Genomic DNA, 15,410 nt, shown 5'->3' with positions numbered 1-15,410 from the left:
ATGGCGTATGTATTAGAAAGTTCTAGACACTTAAAGAGCAATCTAGAGTACAGATGGCAGTGTTATAAATAGTGGTACAGTTTGCAGTCGTGAGTGAGTTTATCAGAGACGCTTTTCGAATAAACATCAACTGAGTGCCTTAAAGTGTGTTGTATTTTTCAAGTGAATTCGTGTACATTATAAAGTGTGTCTGTATTTCTGAGAATTTATAAACGTGTATAAAAAACATTGAGTGACTATTTAATTCTGTTGTTGTACATTTTAAATAAATAAAGAGTTGGTACAATTTTCAAACTACTAAACGGTATCCGGTTTATTTAAAGGAAATAAACAAACGTTTTGAAAAGGTTAAAACGTTACAATATTGAAATGTTTAGAATCTATTTTAATCTATTCGTCCTTGAGGCTATATTAAATCTTGTGGTAAATTGAATACATGGTTTACGGACGGAAGGACAGACGTACGGACATTGCTATATAGACTCAGAAAGTGATCCGGAGCCGATTGGTTTATTTTAAGTTGGGTGTTGGGGCAATAGAAACATCACTACTAACCAAATATACCCTCTCCACTATAATGGTATCTGTAATTTGTAAAATGCTCATGCTTTGCCAAGCGTTTAAAATTTATAAGTCTGAGTTTTAGTTTTATTAACAGCAAATGGTTACGTTGTGCAGCTGCAAATTCTTCTTTATTGTTTTTAAGATATTCATTAAAGAATCATTAATTGGAAGTGATCATTTTATTTGGTGAATTATTGTAGTTTCTGCTAATTTACTGATACATACTAATCATTGAGTTGGTATTTGAAATGTTGAACTTTGAGCGATGTTAATGAAGACTTTGGAAGGTTTTTTTCTAGTTTGAGAAAAATTAAAATGATATTAATTAAACGTTAAAAAAGGGATTGATTAAAATAGTTCTCAATTATATTGTTACGAAATTGTACTTGAATTCAAATATGGCGATTTTAACGGCCGATTTAAAAGTAGCAGAATGCTTTCAAATAGTAGTGCTGTAATAGCAAACTGTAACAGATGGCAGTGTTATAAATAGTGGTACAGTTTGCAGTCGTGAGTGAGTTTATCAGAGACGCTTTTCGAATAAACATCAACTGAGTGCCTTAAAGTGTGCTGTATTTTTCAAGTGAATTCGTGTACATTATAAAGTGTGTCTGTATTTCTGAGAATGTATAAAAAAAACATTGAGTGACATTTTAATTCTGTTGTTGTACATTTTAAATAAATAAAGAGTTGTTACAATTTTCAAACAACTAAACGGTATCCGGTTTATTTAAAGGAAATAAACAAACGTTTTGAAAAGGTTAAATGTTTAGAATCTATTCTAATCTATTCGTCCTTGAGGCGATATTAAATCTTGTGGTAAATTGAATACATGGTTTACGGACGGAAGGACAGACGTACGGACATTGCTATATAGACTCAGAAAGTGATCCGGAGCCGATTGGTTTATTTTAAGTTGGGTGTTGGGGCAATAGAAACATCACAACTAACCAAATATACCCTCTCCACTATAATGGTGTAATTAGATGCTTGAAATTAATATGTAATCTAGTCGTGTTAGAAACTCTGAAGATAGATGAAATAGCATTTAGAAATAAAAGAGCATTTAGCCATGAAATCGTGAACTTAATACTGACTGACATGATACGACCTTATATAATCTTCTTAAAATTAGATAGCTTTACAAACTCTATTCTTCTATTATGCTTTTGTTTAACCAAAAAAAAAAACTTTTTGAAGTTTAAAAAACACATTACCAAGTTTAATTAACTTCACACCAATGTGTTGAGTAAAATAAAAACTTAAACCTACCGCAACAGTTTATTTATTTAACCACCTCCAACTTTCGTTTGCTTGGTCAATACCCCACGTATTCACTCGTACGACAGTTTAATGTTGAAAATACAAGTAAAACGTTATTTTTTTTCTCTTTATTTTTTCTTTATTGTTGTAATACTTTACAATAAAAATACAAACAGAAAAAAAAAACTAAAAACCAAGAAATAACACATAAAGAATACTCGAATACTGAAATCATTCGCTGCCCATTCTAAGCAGCAAACTCAGTCACTGTTGGGTTGTACTCTCGTCATAGTAGAATTCATTCTTATTGTTGTTCTTTCAATGGGTTAGTGCCATTGTATCTGTGTGTTTTACCATTTTTCTGTATAGTTGTAGTCGTAAATAATGCATAATGCATTTTTGCTGTTGTTTTAAGGGTCCTTAACCTTAAACCACACAATTCACTGAACACGCATTAACAAAGAACATGGGCGCACAAAGAACGTGCTGAGTGGTAAAAGAAAGACAGCAGAAAGAAGACAAGAAACATTCGAAACGTAACAAATCAAAATGTAACAAAAACAAAAAGTTAACTGAAACTACTGCAGCAGCTTAAAACAGCAAAGAGCTGCTAGCAGCAGTGAAATGCAGCAAGACAGACACTGCGCATGGGTACGAGTTATATGTTATTGTAGTATTTATATGGGAATTACACTTGAAGAAATTAAACAAAGAGAATTTTAGGAAGTTGACTTTTGGAATATTGAGTTTAATAAATAAGGGCGAGATTCAAACAATTCATTATTTCACGTTCCGGAAGGACACAAAGAACCGTTTAGGTTAAGTTTAATTTGCAGTTGTTATACTTTGTTCCTATCGCACAACTCGTTCTATGTTTATAACCACCGTTTCCATCCACCCTGTATTTTTAATAAAACTCTGGATTCTTTCCAAATAGTCGTTAGAGACACAAGTCTTGTGCAATAAGTATTTATTGACCAAACATTCTTCATCGTAAGTTCTCAAATAGTCGGACAATGACCGAAAACAAGCGTCGTTGTATCCTATTCTATTTCATCGTTGTAACTTCCACAAAAGTTGTTGTAAGAGAGTCGCAACTTTTCAGCGCATGCTAATAGACGTCACTTGTCATTTATGATGTATGGTTCCTTAGGTATAATTCTGGAGGATATAACGAAAGCCGCGTCCTCTGAATATCCATATTAGGCCAGATTTGTCTGCTTTCCTTGCATATCGTATTCTTCTCTCATATTTCTTTGTGAAATTAAATCGTGAGCGGAATGATGTCGCCAGGGATGGAAGCATCTGCCCTTCGTATGCCTGATATATTATAGGAATATTCGACATACACTCAGGTCTCGTTTTATGCGAATTCAATTTATGCGATTTTTTTTGGAACGCATCTCTAGCTTCATATACTCTAGCTTCATATAAAAATTAATGATACGTTCCAAAATTCTGAAAAACCGCATAAATTCAGATTTAAATTAAAAAATCAGAACAAAATCGCATAAAAAAAAATCAATAAAAATATATTTATTTAATTTACTTAAACAATAAAAACAAAGTAGTACGTTAAATAATATATAATTACAGAAAAAGTGAAAATGATCCAAAAAAATGAGCTAACACATTTTTTAAATAAATTCTATAAGTATGCTTGATTAATCTGAATCACTGAATAATTGTCTGCATCGATTTGGAATTGGTTCAACGTCACTTTCATCACTAGATGATATAATCATATTGTCATCATATGGTAAAATATCATTTTCATCACTAGAATTAATCTAGTGAATAGGGGACGAAATCGAAGAATTTTTAGGAGCTTCAATTGCTTATTTTCTTGCAAAATAATTTGTCATTAAACTTTGCGATTTTGAATTTTTAAGTTGCTTATGCAACTTTTGATATCCGGAAAACAGATCAGTCAGTCCGCAATTCTCTTTCCGTATCTGAATCTATATTAAGAATTTGATTTTGTAAAAAACAAACTATAACCATTATATCAGTGATGCAAAATTGGTTTAATTTAAAAATGGTAAAAAGGTTATATAAAAAAAAAATTTATTTAAAAATCACATAAATTTGAATCCGCATAAAAAAATCCGCATAAAACGAGACCTGAGACCTCTAGACTAAAAGTCGATATCGTAAAAACCTGGAAATGTGTTTTCGTAAGTACCTCTAGGGAATCTGGAATGGTTTTGGTTCAAGGTTCATCAATTTTCAGAATGTAGAATGGTATTGTTTCTTAAGAGCTTCCTACACCTCTGCAGAAGTTATCCCAAGTTTGTCTTTATTAGCCTTTCTGATTAGGTTCTTAACATCAATAAGCAGTGATTTATATATGGTTCATCTGCCATATTTTTAGCCTCCCACACTTCTTGTGTTTTTCCATCTATTCAGCATTCTTCTATGTGGATTTTTTCTATATGATTTCTCAACTATTAACTCTGAGGTGGATTTATCATAAATAAAACCTGGACACTTAATATGAAAGGAAATATTTTTAAAATAACGAATTGCAATATCCCACCAAAATACATCCGCATAAGGAATTGGTTTTACTTCTATTTAAGACATGGTTTTCAATATCTACCTTGATTAACAATATATATATTATTGGCCTTGTCCTGCTTATGGAATATGTTCCGAATAATTTTATATTGTACGTGCTCTCTTGAGAACAAAACACCAAGAATTTTCATGTTTTCTTCTGAGACTCCGAGACCGGAGTCTCGGTCTTTCTTGTGTTCCCGAATTGTTTGCTTAGACCGAAGTAGCGAAGTTGCTAGAATTATCCTTCTATTTATTTGGATGCTGTCATAATCTTATCTAGTAATATTGGAACCGAGTTAGATAAATTAATACTATCAGCTGTAGACCTCAACTATCGTTGGCTTTCTTTTATTTGCGATGTTTCAGTTTCAGCAGTTGCAGGAATAAATTTCGTCTTCTCCTCATTCTCCATCAAACCCATTTTCTCCAACTTCTGTTTAGTTCTTCAAAAAGCTTTCGGTACATCTCGCTTTATCCTTATGACAACTTCGTTTTCATATGAAAGGAAAATGTGACTTTTGGTGTTTACTGTGTCTGGTTTAGTAATTTTAGCCCTCAGAATGTTGCAGGAATTAAATGATAATACGTCACTCTGTATGAGACTTCTTGTATTAGTGAATGCTTCGGAAATGTCATTCTGCAAAGTGGCGTTTTCTCTTATCGGAGTATCTTATGCAGCTTTAAAACCGAAGAAAAGCTGATTTGTTTTTCGTGAGCCTTTTCTATAATTTGGTCCAGTGTGAATATTTGGTCGATTGTTGATTTGTTCCACCTCATATGGTTGAATAATTCCATAGAGTTTTGGCTATATCCGATGGATAAGAAACAAATCTGCGATTTTTGGCTTAGGTTGTGCAGACTAGCTGATGTATGCTCTTTATCAGCTGATCTCTTCTGGTTTTACAAAGTCGGGCTATTGCTACTTTGACCTCTTCTATATTTGGTTGTGGGTTATTTTATTTTGTTAAAGCCGAAAATATGTTGAAGAAATTTTGTTTCCAAACCATCAGCATATTTCTACAGGAAAAAAATTCCAGTAGCTGAGTTCTTTGTTCGATGTTTATCACGTTGGTGCAATTTTCTGGAAGCATTTCTATTACTATCTTCTCGATTTTTCGTCTTTTGACTTTATTCTTCGCTCCTCAGCTCCCGACATCGCTCCAACATTGCTCGCGTTGTTATTGTATGGCTAATAAGCTTAGCTTCAATGGCGACTTTACACTCCTGGTATTTTTCTAGCCTTTTTTGCTTGGTAACCAATTTATTCTTTGGCGGAAAGCAAATGTTGTGAATAAATTACGTACATATTTTGCTGCTACAAGGTGGTGATTAGAATCAATATTTAGAGATCGAAGTGATCATTCGTCCAACTTGGTAGAATAATACCTTTCATCATAACTTGATCGATCAGAATTGTGTGTTTTCAAACAATTTATAGCCGTGTTGCTTTCTGGAGGACGTACTTTTTGAAGGACGGCCAAAGATGTTCTCTATGAACTAAAATGATCCAAACGTATGCACTGAAATGACCGAAAATTGTATATAAATATACATTTTTAACTGCATTCTTATTTCTAACTAATTATTTCAATTAAATAGAAAAAAAAACAGTAGAAAAATAAAATACACGAAGTTTTTTCTGACATAAACGAAAGCAACTAGGAAACATCAACTGCATAAAGTAGTAACTCACATAGGTCATTCCAAATCAAAAAAAGAACGATTGAACTAGATGAGCTACCCAGTTCATTTTTGAACTATGTGAGGTCATTGAATTGAACTATAAAGCGCAAGTCTAGTGGCCAGTCTTACGTCTACTGAAGTGTAACCGTGAATACGTTAAAAAGGTGGATTGAAACAAAAAAAAAACGATATTTCGAAAGATATCAACTATTTTGGAAGTTGTCTCACGTTTTGGTCCATAACGCTGGTTCTACTTGACTAATTTTGCCCATTTTTGATCAACAAAGAATATTTGCCCAACAACAGTTGGAGAGACGGACGCACATAGCTAGATCGCCTTAGAATCTGATAAGGATATGTTACAAATGGAATTACAAACTCAAACCCCCACTTTTTTGGTGGTCGGTATACAAATCAATGATAACTCAGGGTAGGTCGATATTAAATTCCCGCCTTCTGCCAAAAATTGTTCATAAAATTATAGTTTCTTAAGGATATGTGATTTTAAAGGTCTATAACTTTGCAAGTTTTTGAAAGCATTTTTTGATAAAACAATAATTTATGTTAAAGGTTATAATAACTTTATCACATATTCGATTATTAAACATTTTATGGTATTCAGACACTGAATTACAATAGTTAAAAAAACAGTTGAGTAGAACTACATAACAATTTTTAACAAATTACCAGCCATCTCGGCTAATATTCATGATTTAAAATCTACCATAGCTTTTTTATTTTTCCAACTTAATACACATAACTAAATGTAAAATATTCTATGCTCCAGTCTTCAACCATTAACCATAATTTGTAGTTGTATTCAGTTCCCTTTAACTCAACTACAAACTCATATTTGTACCATCATCATGTTCTGTGGAAAATTTCATTAAAAACGTAACGAAATGAAAATAATCACAATCAAACAATAGAAAAGCAGCAACATTTGATGATCATGGAACTATCCAGGTATTCATTCATTCGCATTGGTAGCTGTGAAGAGCCAGTAGGATGATGAGCATCTGTACAAATCTACCACCGTGTTATGTGCCAGGAAATTAGTCGAAATGAAAGGTACTTGTATAGTTACAGATAGAGATACAAACGTATTTGAAAAAATAGTATTCCTTATAGAATTATTATGTATGTGTTGCTGTATGTACATCATAAAAACATTGTGCTGCTTAAGTACTTACAATAAGGATCTGCAGAAATAAATAAAATAAAATGCAGGAATAACAACCATTAGGGAGTAACTGCGACAAGGAGTAACAAACTATAAACTTAGGAATTCATTTTTATGGTGCATTAAGAACGGCACAGTGGAGGAAATGCTAATCATTTTAAGACATCCAATTGCCAAATACATATAGAAATGACAGAAGATCAATCGAAGAGAAGTTAAGTTTGCCGGTTATTGTTTTTAAAAATATCAAATTGATATGCAGTGTAAAGCAATCATTGCCAAAGTTTAACATTGCCATTGTAGGACACATTTTCGTAGCTTTAACAATTGCGAACAAATTTCGTCATATAGTCCCACTGTGCTCATTGAGTATGCCAGTGCTGTTTATGATGGTGTTACTTTGATGATGTACTTTCAGTATTCAGCGTTCAGTACTTCAGTACTTGATAGTTACACTTTTTTTCATCCTAAAATTGCAATTACCTTGTGCCTGTCTGTCTTTCTTTGTGGCTGCCTGTCATTCAGTTGGCTTGTAGAGCTGTCCATTCCAATGATGTTAGTTAATCATACGAACACAGGCGTAGAAGAGAGTTTGTATGTTGCAAGTATCTTTCACAGCCTTTTAGTTGTTTCATGTGATGAGTACATGATTAAAAAATTTCTTCTTGCGAAAAAATTGCTTTAATTTTCTGTAACTACATATAAACAACAGGAAATTCTTTAATTACTTTTAATGGGGAAGGAAGCTACTCTCAAGATCCAATAACTTATTTCGCATAAAGACTATTATTTAAAAATTTGAAATTGAACTCACAAATCTGAAGTAAGAAAGATTATTTGCAAGATCTCGGTAAAAAATACAAATTTCTTTAAAACTTTAAGTTGTCTAACCTTCTCCTTATATGCCATCAATCTTATTTTTTTTTAACTATTATGACGTATTACACATACTGCCAGCCAGCCAGTCAGCTAGACAGATTTCCATCCGTACTCTTTGAAGCAAGTTTCCACAGCATGGTGTGCTGCACTTCAATTGAATCGTGTGTTTTTATTCCATTTCGCTTGTATTTTGTATCTCTTTCTTTTGTCGGCTTTAATTACCTGGCGAATATTGATGTTTGTGTGAGCGTTTAAGTAAGAGTGTATCTGTGGGTATATTAATTGCTATTTCATCTTTAATTGAAATGAACTTATTGGCCCTTTAAGCTATTTAATGATGCTATAAACTCATTGATTGAAACCATTTTTTTAAGAAAGAAATCTCTTGCACAAAGTCTGTAGATTCTGAAGAATTTCTACTGTTATACTCACGATCTTCTACAGAACACTCTGTTACACATATGATTTTCTATAGCAAATACTGTTATATACAAGATTTTCTTAAGAAACCTCTGTTATACACAAGCTTTTCTATAGAAATCTCTTTTACACAAGATTTTCTATACAAAACTCTGTTATACACAAGATTTTCTATAGAAAATACTTTTATAAACAAGATTTTCTTAAGAAACCTCTGTTATACACAAGCTTTTCTATAGGAAACTCTGTTACACACAAGATTTTCTATAGAAAACTCAGTTATACACAAAATTTTCTATAGAAAATACTGTTGTACACTAGATTTTGTATAGAAAACTCTATTATATACAAGATTTTCTATAGACAAACTCTGTTACACACAAGCTTTTCTATAGAAAACTCTGTTATACACAGGATTTTCTATATAAAATACTGTTCTACACTAGATTTTCTATAGAAACCTCTGTTATACACAAGATTTTCTATAGAAAACTCTGTAATAGACAGGATTTTCTAGAGAAAATACTGTTCTACACTAGATTTTCTATAGAAATTGCTGTTATACACAAGATTTTCTATAGAAAACTCTGTTATGCACAAGATTTTCTGTAGAAACCCTGTTATACACAGGATTTTCTAGAGAAAATACTGTTCTACACTAAATTTTATATAGAAAATACTGTTCTACACTAGATTTTCTATAGAAAACTCTGTTATAAACACGATTTTCTATAGAAAATACTGTTCTACACTAGATTTTCTATAGAAAATTCACCAGATTTTCTATCGAAAATACCGGGGCCTTATTTTATAATTTGATTCGAAAACAAAATATTTTGAGTTTGTAGGTTTAATACATTGTATTTCGAAAAGGTCTAAAAGTAATGTTATAAAAAATATTTTCTATAGAAAATACACAAGATTTGTTGTAAAAATTAAAAAAAAAAATCGTTTTTCTACATCATTAAATCTATGTATTTCTAGATTTATTGATGTTACATTAAAATAGAATGAAAAACCGAATAAATAGCAAGAGTTGTAAAGTCGACTATTCAAAAAAGTCTAATTTTTAAAAATCGAAACAATTCGACCCGATGCATCGCGATGCTTGCAACGGTCTTTATCTCGGCTGAATCGTTGACATAAATTTCCGTTTATGTCATCGATACTGTCGAGAGAAGAATCCGATAATTTAATCTCGAGGCATTGACCATTGACATCTACATGAAGAGTCTTGCTTCAATCAAAGCTTTCAATTATAGCTTAATAAGGTCGAAATATCTTCTCAATTGTATTTATTCCCTTGTCGAGTTAGTATGAGTTCAAGGATGAATATCGAGAGAAATCAAACGGATCTTTGGACAAAACTGTGGCGAATATTGAATAGGATGGATGAAGTGGCGTTGTAATTAATGGAAGAGAAATCCTCTCCTGGCTCTTGCAAAAAACTCGAATAGACGTCTTGCAGGTATACTTACTGGCATAGGGTACAACTAGAGGCGCAACTGAGAGTAAGCTGAGAGTAAAATAATTACTCTCTTCACACGTACTTGTGATATGTGAATTCAACATACTTGTGAGAGAATTATACACATAAAAATACTTGAAATTTTAACTTTGATATTCCAATTAAATAGAGACCGAACCACTCTATTACACTTCTACACAATATTTCGCATTTTTGTTAATACATTTCAGGACACTTTTTTGCCGAAACACGTTAATTTTGCTCAAACGAAAAAAAATATTTTTTATTAATTTTTGACACTTAATTTTATTTGTGGTGGAATTTAATTTATAGAACAGAGTTTCAATTTTTGGCATTGGAAATAGAAGAAAATTTAAATATATTAAAATTTAAAAATTTGTATACAACTCTGTATGTCTGGTGAAAATTAAAAAGGCACCAATACAATATCAAAACTATGTACTAATACATTCTCATGACTTAGGTTTTCTCCCTCTCAGTAACGCTTCTATGGATATATTATTCTATGCTTACTGGTTTCTGTATGATTGGACATACATATGTATTAGGGTATTCGTTCGACTAATGATCGTTCGATTAATCGAATAATTTCTTACGAATAATTATTCGAACAATTTAAAAATGGCCATTTTCGAATAACGAATAATTCGAACAATTTTATGTAGAATAATCGAATAAAACGAATAAATGTTCATATATATATGTATATTTAAATTTATTAAATTGCTTAAAATTTTTCATAATTTCAAATTTAAATAAGTAATAATGACTCACAAAAATTGTATTGTTTCTGAAATTCGACAAATAACTAAAGACAAAAGGTCTTTTAATCACTGTAGATGAGTGTTCCGATAGTTCCTTTTATAAATATATAAATATTATTACTGCAAGAAGTTACAATTCTAAAAACAAATCTTTCAACATTTTTAACTTAGGACTTGAACCAATGAAAATAAATGTTACGGAATAAAATATTTGTTATTTAGATGGCGAAATATTAGAAGAATCGCAATTAATAATCAAAATATTAACTTGGATTTAAGTAGAGTTGAATGTGATTTTGAAACGGTCCTCGAAAGTGATATTGAGGATGACATTTATAATGATTACATTGAAATAAATGAAGGCCATGATCTTAAAATATATTTATATAAGTGATGTTATTAACCACGTACGTAAGTGTTGCAAAATATTTAATAAATCGAATGATAAACACAAATATTGCAAACTAACGTTTTGTTGCAAGAAAAGTTTGTCTTATACATGATTTTGAACATCGTTGAACATCGTTGTCTAACATGGTAATACACTTTCACTGCCTGACTTCAAATTAGCCACGTTCACTGACAATGATATCAAACTTTGGACAGATTCGCTTTATTGTGTAATTCCCCAAGACCACTTTATTAAGCAAAGATTCGGCAACGTTGATAGAGCTTGATGTATAATACAATTTGTTATAAATAATTTAGAAATAGTGAATAATTAATTTACTAAAGAATTAGTTACTCAATTTAAAACCCGAATTAATGAACGACATACAAAAGTTCTTAATACGTTTATATTGAATTTGAATTCAGGATCATGTCCAACTAGCTAAAATTTTTTAAAGCATAGCTCCAAAACGGAAACTAAAGGGTTTGCTAGTTAATTGTTTCGTAGATTGTTTGGGATTTAATCTGATCAGAATATTTCTGTTGAAAATGTAATGATGGACTTTGTTTTCAAATGTTTTTTTAACATTATCAATACTAGAATTGTTACCTTTAACGTTATTTTTTGTTTTTCTTTAACAATAAAATATTAAAAAACCGACATCAAAACTTCATTCTTTACTTTTTAAAAAAAAAATAAAATTATTCGAATAATTCGATTAATTTTAAACCTGTGATCGAATTATTCGAACAAGTTAAAATCTCTTATTCGAATTATTCTTTTTATTCGAACAAGAGAAAAATCGAATAATTCGAATACCCTAATATGTATGTATATCGGAACATATTTTTTATTCGCGTAACAACTATTGTAGAAGTTATCTAGTGGAATAGGGGTTGGAATCGGTACAAAACGTATGTGACTACCCCGATCTACAAGTCCGCAGATTATGATATTATTCATAACCTGAACTCACTCAAAGATTTGTCACTGACGTATATACCTGTGATTTAATCACCTTGACTGTAAAAAACTGTTACTGAATATAGCATATTTAAATCGTTCTTTCATATTTCTCAACATACTGTAGACCTTTATAATATTTCATTTAGAGGGGTCTTAGATAAATTTGTTCCAAATAGTTTAGATAGCTATTTCTTCAATCTTTCGAAAAAGACATCCAATTTTTGGGTTAAAACATTTATTTTGATAGATATACCACGCACATTCCACTAAGCTACCTTAAAGCTCTTTTAAGCTTTCTTTTGAGTAAAAAACAGTAAAAAAGTTAAAAAAGTTTTTGATTTTGCAAAAAAAGTCAAAAAATGTATGTATATGTATATATATATACTCACTCGGATCCCACTATGCGACCGAAAAGCTGTTAAAGGAAAAGACGTAAGCTTTCTTTGGAGCAAAAAAAGACCGCATTTTGGAAAAAAATCAAAAAAGTTTTTGATTTTGCAAAAAAAAAAGTCAAACATTCAGAAAAAGGGCCCTTTTGGAAAAAAAAATTTTGATTTTGCAAGAAAAAAGTCAAATAATTAAAATTTTTTTGGAAAGATTGAAGAAATAGCTATCTAAACTAGTTGGTACAAATTTTTCTAAGAACAATAGGTAATAAGTTACATGGATGAGAAGAAACACCCGCTTGGCCAAAATGTCATTACGACCGGAAGACAACGGTTTTAAAAATTTGGTTCACTTGACATGAAATCGCCAATATGTATTTTTATAATTTAGTTAACTTGAACCAGATAACTGGAAAATATGTGGAGGCAACATGAGTACTGCAACTATTTACATTATCCGTTGTGAAAACAAATTCAACAATAGTTTTTAATGTAAAGTAGCTATAATTATTTCCCCCTCTGTAATTGAAATATAAATATGTACCTTGATCTTAAACATTTAATTTTCAAGACAAATAAAAAACCTTTATGTTCTTTCCTGCTGCACCACATACGTTAAAACAAGTTCTAACTTGTGCTCTCTGTCATGTCTCTTTTCAAGACATCTTAGCGTCAGCTGTATGTGTAGTCCAGGGTCAGGGTCACAATAAAAAAGACATACAAATGCGTCGCATGTAAGTGACACAATAAATAAGAAGAGATTTTTTAACTTAAACTTTTTCTATTCAACCAAATTTATTTGCTACACAAAAGCAAACTAAACTGGTATTAAGAAATTAAAATAAAAAATATAAGATAGAAAAAAACTTCTTTGTAGTTTTCTATACTTTTTTTAACTAGGGTTTTATTTAAAGTTTTCACACACATACTGCTTACACCAGAAGCGGATCCAGAGGGGGTGAAATAGGAATTTACACCCCCCCCCCCTTTAGAATCGAAAAGTTTTCATATAAAAAAGGAGAAAAAAAAAGAAAAATGTAGAACAAATTTTAATTTTTCCCCCCAAATGGTTGACATGGATCCGCGCCTGGCTTACACATACAGATACTAGAGAGTTATATGCAAGTTTTGCATATTCATAGTACGTAATGAAATGAAATGACTACGTAACGTGCCACACAAATAAATTGATGACGGAGCAATTTTAAGCTGCTTTAAATCAAACATACAAATACATATAAATTGAACAAACAAATTATTTAATTTATATGGGATCGAATTAACAACAGCTGCAGTTGGTTGTTTTAAATTGAAATTAAAACAAGTAAGAGAACTATATTCGGCTGTGCCGAATCTTATATACCCTTCACTAGAGTATCCAAAAACGGCCATCATCTTTGTAAACTCCACCGGTTTCAGTTTTGTTAACTTTTCGGTTTTTTGACAAACCGGTTTTTGTAAGACGGTTAACCGGTTTTAATGAAATATATTTTCTAAAGCTCATTCAAACATATTTATGAAAAACTTTGATTTATTTTATAGAAAATTGTGGCATTTGACACAATTTCGTAAAAGATATAAAATAATTGCATAAAGAATTCAAAAACGCTAAATTTACATTAAATAAAAATTTAATATAAACCGGTTAACCATTTCTTTTTTGAAGACAAAAACCGAAACCGCTTAACCAGTTTTTTTAAAAGACAATAATCGAAATCGGTATTTTCAAAAAGACACGTTTTCGGTTAAACCAGAAACCTGTTTTTTGGACACTCTACCCTTCACCAAATTATACTTCGAAATAAAAATTTTAAATATTTTTATGTAAACAAAATTTTTTTTCCAAAATTGTTTTTTTAATTTTTTTGAAAAAATTTTTTTTTTGTTTTTTAAAATTTTTTTTTTTTTTAAAATTTAGGGAAAAAACTTTTGATGAAAAAAAAAATTCGGATTAAAAAATATTTTTTTCGATTTTGACCCATTGTAGGTCCAACTTACTATGGTCTTATATACGTCGTTGCAAAGGTCTTTGAAATATCTATCATTATCTATTATCTATCATAATCCAAATATAGGTCAAAAATCGAGGTTGTCCTGGTTTTTTCCTTATATCTCAGCCATTTGTGGACCGATTTTCTCGATTTTAAATAGCAACCGATCCGAAAGAATTCCGGAGATATTGATGTATGAATCGTGTATGTTATTTGGGGGCTTCGGAAAGTTGATTTCAACAGACAGACAGACAGATATGGATTATTCGGTTCCGCTATCTATGAGGATCCAATTATCCAAAAATTATATTGTGGAAATTACAAACGGAATGACAAACTTATATACATCCTTCTCACGAAGGTGAAGAGTATAATAAGTATGAGTGCTCTGTATTCGAATTTTAAGAAACATTTGCGATATTCGTGGAAATTTGGTCTCATTATATAGTATAGTATATCCAGTTAATCTAAAGTATAATATCCAGGTTCTACACTACTACTGTATTGCATTAAAAAGAGTACGGGTAATTTAAAGGAAATAAACCACCGCTTTTAAAAGGTAAAACGTGACAATATTAACTGTACAGAAAATCAGTTGTTTTAGTTTGTTAAAATTTAAATTACTTTGTAAAATAATTTTATTTTCATTAATATTTTTAACGGAAATCTTTTGAACAAACTACAATCAGTTAATATAAAAAATCTGAGTGTAGATTCCCAAACAAATATTTTAGAAATTACAAACTGAATCACAAACTTATATATTATTAGTCTTATTATAGAGTAAAAACAAGACAACAATAATAAAATATGAACTGATTTTCATGGATTTATAAGCGGTCAGTAGGTGACCAAACTAAAATGAACAA

This window comes from Calliphora vicina, chromosome 3, assembly GCF_958450345.1.
Source record: "Calliphora vicina chromosome 3, idCalVici1.1, whole genome shotgun sequence".
NCBI lineage: Eukaryota > Metazoa > Arthropoda > Insecta > Diptera > Calliphoridae > Calliphora > Calliphora vicina.
Note: the sequence above shows the minus strand (reverse complement) of the source record.